We start from the raw sequence: 10,314 nt of genomic DNA, 5'->3' as shown, positions 1-10,314 counted from the left end.
TGTGGCACACTGGCTTAGTTGCCCCCTGGCATGTGGGATCTTAGTTCCCAGACCAGGGATCGAACCTGTGTCCCCCGCATTGGCAGATGGGTTCTTAACCGTTGGACCAACAGCGAAGTCCCTTCCCCCAACCTCTTGAAGACGATCTACAGGCACCTCTTGATGCTTTGAGGAAGCAGCTGTCGGTCCAGATGCCATGTCTCTCTAATATATCCTGGCTTCCCTCTCAGGTAGAGCATAAGATGTCCTTTCTGTCTTTGATTCTTCACAGTTTAATTTTGATGCATCTGGGGTGAGTTTTCCATTACTTTTGGACTTGGGTATTCCTTAAATCTGAGAACTTGTATCCTTCCTCAATGTGGAATATTCTCCACCATCACGCCTCTCCTCCAGTCTTTCCATTGCAGGGCAGTACATAGGAGATGGGTCAAAGGAAATGAATGATGCCAGAAGTTAGCCACAATGAATGTATCTGCATCTTTTTTAAAAACACAGAGTTATAAATAGAATGCAATTTTATACTGTGATAGACTAACATAATGCTAAGATGGCACACACATAACAAGAAAATTTGAGGAGGTTTGTGGGGAAAAGGTCTGTTTACGAAGACCTGGGCCAGGAAGAAGGGAACCACAGTAAGGAAGAGCACAGTAACCTGGGGTTAACAACAGAACTAGTACCACATCTAGGCCAAAAGGATGAGTGAAGAAGGTGAGACATCTGCACTTGGAAGATGAGACACCTGTTGAAAAGCCACTGGGGTATGAGCAATGGATCTTTGATCAAGGGTCAAATGACCTTTGATCCAGGGTCACAGCCAGCCTGATGTGACTTCACAGGGAGGAAGTCCGTGATTTTAAAAAGGACCTCATTCTTCTGCTCCCTCCAGTGTCCTGCCAACATCTCTGTTGGCCAAACCCAAGTGGAAGCCAGAGGACAAGGAAGCCCCGACAGTGTTCTTGTAGGTCAGCTGTCCATGTGCTAATAGATACCAGGTCTGGAGAAACAGGCGACCTCATTTAACCCTTATCGCCTCCTCACAGGCCCTGCCTCCAAGTACAGTCACATGGTGATCAGGGCCTCATCGTGCGAGTTTGGGCGGGGGACACAAAACTTCAGTCCATAGCAAAGGGTAAACAGTGAACTATTTAAGGGATATGTCCCATTTCAAATGAACACGTGACCATGGACATCAATCAGGACCTTTCTCCAGACTGAACATCTCATTCCGTTGAGAGAAAAATCCTAACAGCACCATTGTTGTTGTTGTTCAGTCGCTCAGTCATGTCCGAATCTGTGACCCCATGGACTGCAGCACGCCAGGCTTCTCTGTCCATCACTATCTCCCAGAGTTGGCTCAAACTCTTGTCCATTGAGTCGCTGATGTCATCTAATCATCTCATTCTCTGTCACCCCCTTCTCCTCCTGCCTTCAATCTTTCCCAGCATCAGGGTCTTTTCCAATGAGTCAGTTCTATGCATCAGGTGACCAAAGAATTGGAGCTTCAGCTTCAGCATCAGTCCTTCCAGTGAATATTCAGAGTTGATTTACTTGAGGATTTACTGGTTTGAATTTTTGCTGTCCAAGGGACTCTCAAGAGTCTTCTCCAGCACCACAATTTGAAAGCATCAATTCTTTGGCATTCAGCCATTTTTATGGTCCAACTCTTGCGTCCACGCATGACTACTGGAAAAACCATAGCTTTGACTAAATGGACCATTGTTGGCAAAGTGGTATCTCTGCTTTTTAATATGCTGTCTAGGTTAGTCATAGCTTTTCTTCCAAGGAGCAAGCATCTTTTAACTTCATGGCTGCAGTCACTGTCCGCAGTGATTTTGGAGCCCAAGAAAATCAAGTCTGTCACAGCAGCATTGAAGTAGACTAAACCTCAAGTGTTTGTTTCCCCACTTAAATCAACAGGCTGAATCTGAGATGTAGCCCGCTTGTTTCAAATGCTCTGGACGCACATCTCTGTGTAACCAGCCTGCTATACACCACACCACAGAGTTCCTGTCGGCTGCCTGGAGCAGATACATCGTTTGCAAACAAACTGCATTGGCCGGCATATAGCAGCTGTGATTAAGTTAATGGCTAAGTGCTGTTTTAAGATGCCATATAGCTGAAACCCACATATCTTGCATGCTATTATTTGGTTCTGTAAATGTTTAGACAGCTGGCGGAAGTTTGCCCTGACACTGGCATCAAACCGCACCCTCGATGAGCACACCGTGCGCTCCCAGTGACTGAGTTTCCTCTTTTTCCAAACAGGAGAGACTGCTGTGCCGAGCGAAAGCCATCGGAGCTCCACCCTCTGTGCTCGGTGAGCCACGGTTCATGTTCCATACGATGGAAAATACGCAATTGCCCCTTAGTCACTGTCTCTTAAGAGCACAGACACCTTTTAGCTGAAACAAGTTTACTAATCTCCCGATCCAGGGGAGTCCAAACTCCCTTTAGCAGCAGAACTCTGTTTTCAAGTGAAACAGCCTTCAAAGACGGCTTCCCAGGTGGTGTTAGTGGTAAAGAACCCGCCTGCCAATGCAGGAGACATAAGAAACGTGGGTTCAATCCCTGAGTCAGGAAGATCCCCTGGAGGAGGGCATGGCAACCCACTCCAGTATTCTTGCCTGGGAAATCCCATGGACAAATGAGCCTAGTGGGCTATAGTCCATGGAGTTGCAAAGAGTCAGACACGACTTGGCAACTAAACAACAACATCATCTTAGAGAATAGAATTAGGCCCCTCCTGTAGATCTTCAAAACCAAGAGCCTAATAGGGAGGACTGGGCATGAGAGTTAAGACAGAATTTCCCATCATCTCTGAGCTGACGTCAGCTGTGAAGTCTATGTGCAAAATAGTTGAAAGGAAAAGTAGAGCCCATCTCTCCCAGGTAGGAGATGAACATTTATAAAATAATAAAGAATAAAATATTGAACGGTGGATTCCTGATTCAGATGGGGCAGGTGTGCATCCAGGAGTGGATCCTGGTTGAATAGGGGTGGGAGTAAGAAGCCTGGGACCTTACTCACAGGTCACTGCCCACCCCCACTCAGTGAGAGTGGGGGTCTCAGAAACACCTCTACAGAAGGCTAAGTCTCCACAGGACACGTTATTTTTATTCACCATGGATATACTTATTTGTGATCATTGTAAGTCAGTAAGACCATCACAGACAGATGGCCTCTACAGTGCTGGAAGGGGTTTTACCTTTAAAACACATCCACACATGCATAGTAGGTGGGGCTGGTAGAGCACGGGGCTAGTGAAACCACCACCAGAACTGCAGAGATGCCCCCACCCCTAGTCCCAAGGCTGCCTCACTTCCCCCAAGCCTCCAAAACCTGAGCTCAATTCAGGAAGGAGTGGGTAGGTATCGACTGGCCTGAGTCAGGGTCTCAGTTCTCTCGTGAGTCCAGTTTTCCAACTGTTGAGAGAAATCTCAACTAAAATTCTAAATTAGAAAGTATACAGCTTTAAAGCCAAGAACATTCAAAATGCCACCCACATACTTCTTATCCTTCAGGGACCACGTGGAGTGAAGCAAGAATTCACCTCCACTTCCCCAGACAGCAACGTCCGCGCCTCCCATCATCAAGACAACGGCCCCAGATATTCTTCGGGAAGGCACTGAGGCTGGAGTCTGGGGGATCAGGTTTGCCTCCATTCTCTCTTTACTCTTTGGGACACACTGGGGTGGGGGCCTGCTGCCAGGATCATCAGTTCACAGGAGAGGTTTTTTTTGACTGTGGTGGGTCTTCATTACTGAGCAGGCTTGTCTCTAGTTATGACAAGATGGAGCTCCTCTCTAGTTGCTGTGCGTGACCTTTCATTTCAGTGGCTTCTCTTGTCATGGAGCACGGGCTTTAGGGCGTGTGGGCTTCAGTAGTTTCGCACGTGGGCTCAATAGCTGTGGCTCCCGGGCTCTAGAGCACAGGCTCAATAGCTGTAGCACACAGGCTTAGTTGCCCTGCAGTATATGAGATCTTCCTGAATCAGGGATGAACCCCTGTCTCCTGCATTGGCAGGCAGATCCTTCACCACTAAGCCACCAAGGAAGCCCCACAGGACACAGAAACCTGTCCTTCAACACTGATGCCCATCATAATAATAATGGGTGTAGTAAGTTACTAGTGAGAAATAATGCTTCTATCATGTCCGACTCTTTGCGACTCCATGGACTATACAGTCCATGGAATTCTCCCGGTCAGATTACTGGAGTGGGTAGCCTTTCCCTTCTCCAGGGGATCTTCCCAACCCAGGGATTGAACCCAGGTCTCCCGCATTGCAGGTGGTTTCTTTACCAGCTGAACCACGAGGGAAGCCCCAGAATACTGGAGTGGGTAGCCTATCCCTTCTCCAGCAGTTCTTCCTGACCCAGGAATCGAACCAGGGTCTCCTGCATTACAGGCAGATTCTTTACCAGCTGAGCTATCAGGGAAGCCATAATAATAATAACGAGTGTAGTAAGTTACTAGTGAGAAATAATGCTTCTAGGTGGGGCCATCCAAAAGAGATCGGGCCTCAGATTAAGTCCGCCTTAACATCTTCACTCTTCTCCTGCCCTCCTGCCTACTCTCAAACATGAAATGTTCTATCCTGCTGAGGAAAAAACTACCAAATAAACTTGGTTACACTAAAGTACGGGGAACCATGGCTCAGTCTGTTTATGACACTCCTAGAGAGATCGGAGGAAAGAGGACAAACTCGCAAACAAGCCAATAAAGCCTCTAAAGAAAACTGAAGACACAGGGAATGAGGAAATTAACAACTACAACTCCCCTCAAATCACAACTTAGAGGAAAGACCTCCTTCACTTACTAGATAAAGCAGAGTTTAAGAAGCTGGCATGAAACAGCCTTGGGGAGACTCCATTTGAGCAGATTTTCATGCACTTATAGTTTAATCAATACCTTAACAAACATTTATTGAGTACCTTAACTCAGATGGTAAAGAATCCGCCTGCAATGCAGGAGACACAGTTTTGCTCCCTGGGTCAAGAAGATCCCCTGGAGGAAGGCATGGCATCCCACTCCAGTATTCTTGCCTGGAGAATCCCATGGACACAGGAGCCTGGTGGGCTACAGCCCCTAGGGTCACAGAGTCGTACACAACTGAAGAGACTTAGCACGCACATACGCATCAGGAAAACACTGTGATGTCAAGACAAAAACACACTATGTAAGACAGGGATTTCTGTGGAGGCTCAGAAAGAAAGAGGCATCCTTGATTTCAATTGTGGCACATTCACTCTGTGATCACGCTTTTCTGGTCTGGTGTGTCATTCCTTTCTAATCTCCAAATAAATCAGAATGTCACATGCCACAAAAGCTGTGAAATTCTGAGCCTGCCATGGAAATATGACTCCCGATGCATGTCAAAAGAAATTGGTCAAATTCAGCAGAACTTCTTCCAAGGGAAGCTTTGCATTTTTCAGCCCATTGTTTTCACCTCTGTATCAACTGCACTGAACATAACATTATGGGTTAAAGATTACCCTTAAAGTTTACCCTTACTCTTATTCATTAAAGAAGTACCATTTATCTATATGTGCATAATTTGGGGTTAAAAATTTACTCTATCAAAGACTGTCTCTCAACAGTCTCTTTCCATTATGTGAGATAAACTGTGAAATTTGTCATTTTTCCATGACCATACCATAAAAATCTATTGTCTTTCTCCATGGTTTCCATCTTTCCTTCCAACTTTATAGACAAGTTGGACTTTTCCAAGAAGTATCAATGGACTTAGATCAGTAGTAAAATTTATAATCGCACACCTTTGGTGAAGGAGAAAGGCTAAAATGGGGACATGCTGATATTTCCCCTCCAGTTAAGGTGAATTGGCTGAGGATGAGGGAAAGAGGTCACCAACTTCTAAGATATACACTCAGTTTAAACCTCAGATGCTTCCAGGAAATTCTAGAAGCCATTAGCCAATAAAAATCAAATGGCTCAGGGCACTACTCTTCATGTCATCTGAGAATGGGTTCTTCTTCAAGCTACACTAAGATTATGACTACCTATGTCTCAGCTAGTTATGAAGATTTATTCATATGATGTTTTTGCCTTATTGGGGCAATTCTGGCACAGATACGGCCCTTAGCCTCGACAGCAACCCCTCAGCTCTCAATGATCAGAAGTGCTGATTTTGAGATGAGAATCTAAGTCTCTTTGTACATATTATGACGATGCTGAGGGTAAGTTGTCATTTCTGCCACATGTTTATTTACAAAATGTTTGAAACCCATTAGAATCTTTAGGACATGAACTGTTTACTTTTAATTCCAGGAAAAGGAGATTTCCTGTAAATTTCATAGGGAAAGGAAAAAGGAGAGGCAGCAAGGTAAAGGGGTTTCCAAAGTCAGTACTTGAGCTTGGAACAGGGTTCCCTGGTGGCTCAGATGAATCTGCCTGCAATGCAGGAGACTTGGGTTCAGTCCCTGGGTTGGGAAGATCCCCTGGAGGGGGGCATGCCAACCCACTCCAGTATTCTTGCCTGGGAAAATCCCAGAGACAGAGGAGCCTGGTGTGCTACAGTCCATGGGGTCACAAAGAATCAGACACGACTGAACAACTTTCACACACACACACACAAGGCAGACTGATGGAAAATTATCTTGCAAGATCAGTCTGCAGAGTTTCAAATTTAATTCCCAGCAGCTTTTTATCCTTTTTCATGAAGGTGAATAAACAGTTGAAACACTTGTATGTTTCTATGGTACTATAGTAAATGCAAACCCAAATATGTTAGAAAGATGTCATTGTTTCCATTGAGGAGTTAATGTTCTTTTTAAAAAATAGGAAAATAAGCCCAAGGGCATCTATAACAAGGAGAAAACTGTGAACAGCAAAGAGACAGCCCCTCCAGAAGAGCACAAACTGGAAGGTGTAGGTGTCTACAAGGTGTGAAATTTCAGTGCTGGGGGGTTTCACACAAAAGACTAGACTGATTTCTACAAGGAACATTACATTTCATCCTCCTACGAGAACAGTTCTCCAAGCATGTTAAAGTGCCCCTGCATCCATTAACGCTTCATTCTGAAAAGCCTGACTATGACAGAGGGAAAAGCTGAAATCTCATCTCACGCTGAACGCATCCTGCTTAGTTAGAGACCAGAAAACAAAGGTTTCGTTTCAGCAGAGCACAAGGAGTACAGCTCTGATACTCTTAGGTAAGAGCAGAATTACACAGAGGCACAAAGACACTTCCTTCAGGGAAATGGATGCCTTCACCTAACAGTTGTGTTGTTGTTGTTGTTCAGTCGCCAAGTCATGTCCGAATCTTCACGACCCCATGGACTGCAGCACGCCTTCATGGATCACAGCCTTGTTGTGGCAAAGGGGTTTGCATAACCCAACAAAGCTATGAGCCATGCCATGCAGGGCCACCCAAGATGGACAGATCATAGTGGAGAGTTCTGACAAAACATGGTCCACTGAAGGAGAGAATGACATACCACTCCAGTAGTCTTGCTGCAGGAACCCCATGAACAGTATGAAAAGGCAAAAATATATGACACTGAAAGATGAACTCCCCAGGTTGGTAGGTGCCCAATATGCTTTTGGGGAAGTGAGTGTTAGTCATTCAGTTGTGTCTGACTCTGTGACCCCATGGACTGTAGCCCACCAGGCTCCTCTACCCATGGAATTCTCCAGACAAGAATACTGGAGTGGGTAGTCATTTCCTTCTCCAGGGGATCTTTCCAAATGAGGGATCAAACCCAGGTCTCCTGCATTACAGGTGAATTCTTTACCAGCTGAGCCATGGGTGGAGGGCAATTATTAATAGCTCCAGAAAGAATGAAGCGGCTAGGCCAAAACAGAAACGATGCTCAATTGTGGATGTGTCTGGTGGTCAACCTAAAATTTGAGGCTGGAAAGAAACAATATTGCATAGGAACCTGGAATGTTAGGCCCATGAATCAAAGTAAATTGGATGTGGTCAAGCAGGAGACAGAAAGAATAAACATTGACCTAGAGTCATAAAAAACTCTAAATCCTCTAGCAAGTCTCATATCCCAGGCAAAGAGAAAACAGAGACCACGAAGACCTGGAGCCATTTTGAGCCACCAACAAGAGCAAGAAGGCTCAAAAAATGGTATAAAACAGAATTTTCTTCCCTTTGCAAAAAAAAAAGCTATGATAAACCTAGACAGCATATTAAAAAGCAGAGACATTACTTTGCCAACAAAGGTCCGTCTGGTCAAAGCTATGGTTTTTCCAGTAGTCATGTATGGATGCGAGAGTTGGTCCATAAAGAAGGCTGAGTTCCAAAGAATTGATGCTTTTGAACTGTGGTGTTGGCTAAGACTCTTGAGAGACCCTTGGACTGCAAGGAGATCCAACCAGTCCATCCTAAAGGAAATCAGTCCTGAATATTCACTGGAGGGACTGATGCTGAAGCTCCAATTCTTTGGCCACCTGCTACAAAGAGCTGACTCATTAGAAAAGACCCTGATGCTGGGAAAGATTGAAGGCAGGAGGAGAAGGGACGACAGAGAACGAGATGGCTGGATGGCATCACTGACTCAATGGACATGAGTTTAAGTTGGCTCCGGGAGATGATGAAGTACAGGGAAGCCAGGCGTGCTGCAGTCCATGGGGTTGCAAAGAGTTGGACACAACTGAATGACTGAACAACAAGAGCAAGAAGACTCAAAAAATGGTATAAGACAGAATTTTCCTCCCTTTGTACTTCATCTCCTTGGGATGACGAAGCTATTGATGTCCTCAACAAAAAACTGCAGTCAGAAAATGATCTTTAAGAGACACAATGTGCTTGCGTCTTGACAACAGGAAGGGTGACCAAGTCAGCTTCATAGCACTCCACTTGACTGCTAGAACTCGTGTCCAGAGGGCAGGGCGGGGCTGAGATAGCATCATTAGGATGTGTGTCCACTTCTAAATGGATACAGATGAGCCCCTTATCACATGGTTGTGCAAGATCTGAGACTGGAAAGAGGCAGTGGCAGAACAGAATCTGGGACACAGAATATTTCAGTCTCATCCTTAGGAAAATGTAGAAAGAAGCAAACTTGGGACTTCCATCCTCTGAGAGCCCAGCACTGGTTTCAGAGATTTAGAGTCAGACTTCTGTGTCCACAAAGGTGAGCAAGACCAACAAAGATGGCCTTTGGTCTTGCTTGCATGGGTTCTCTTCCCTCCACCTAAGACTTGCTGTTCCTCTTAGGTCATTCTTTACCTCTGTGCCCTTGACTTGCCTGTCTCAAACACATGCCCCCAGCCACTCACACACACAAACCCCAAAGCCTGTGCCAGATCCTTTATTCTTCCTATTCAAACTCAATCAATATAAAACATGCCCCCTCCCCCATAGCTGGTAACACAAAAGCCTCCATGGACAAGTCTTCATTTATCATGTATGCCAGGTACTGAGAAGAATGGGCTTCCCAGGTGGCACAGCAGTAAAAATCAGCCTGCCAAAGCAGGAGACACAGGTTTGATCCCTGGGTCAGGAAGATCCCCTGGAATAGGAAATGGCAACCTGCTCCAGTATTCTTGCCTGGAAAAAGTCCACGGACAGAGGAGCCTAGTGGGCTACAGTCGATGGGATCCCAAAGACTCAGACATGACTGAGCACTCACGCACTGAGAAGAAAATGAGTCACTGCCTCCAATTCCCAACCACTCAATTATGTTGCAATTTTTATCCAATTAATCTCTAAGTAGCCCTTTGAGACAGGAAGGAGCAGTGACTCAGATAAACCAAACACCCTAAACCTATCTTTTCCATGTAGCCCTTTGCATGCTAAAGCCAAAGGCAGGCAGGTCTTCAATCGACAGCTCTTGCTATCAGTTGACACTTCCAAGTTCAACCTTAAAGAGGATGAATACAAATGAGGCATATCTGGAAGTTTGAGTTGGCTCCTGAAATTCCAATTAGAAGGATTCAAACAAAGAACCATCCATCCCTAAAATAAACAGTATTGCAACCTTTTAGAAAAGACACACATCCTATAATATCACTCATACATGGGATCTAATTTTTTTAAGATACAAATAAACTTATTTACAAACAGAAGCAGACTTAGAAATACTGAAAATAAACTTATGGTTACCAAAGGGAAAATGTGGTGGGTGGGGAGGGATAAACCAGGAGCTTCAGATGAACACACGCACACGACTATTTATAAGAAATATAACCAACAAGGACCTACTGTGTAGCACAGAGAACTCTATCCAATATTCTGTGATAACCTATATGAGAAAAGAATCTAAAAAGAATATATGCACATGTATAACTGAATCACTTTGCTGTACACTTGATACTAACGTAACATTGTAAATCAACTAC

The sequence above is a fragment of the Giraffa tippelskirchi genome, chromosome 12 (assembly GCF_054371585.1).
Source record: "Giraffa tippelskirchi isolate mGirTip1 chromosome 12, T2T-mGirTip1v1.2.pri, whole genome shotgun sequence".
Lineage (NCBI taxonomy): Eukaryota > Metazoa > Chordata > Mammalia > Artiodactyla > Giraffidae > Giraffa > Giraffa tippelskirchi.
Note: the sequence above shows the minus strand (reverse complement) of the source record.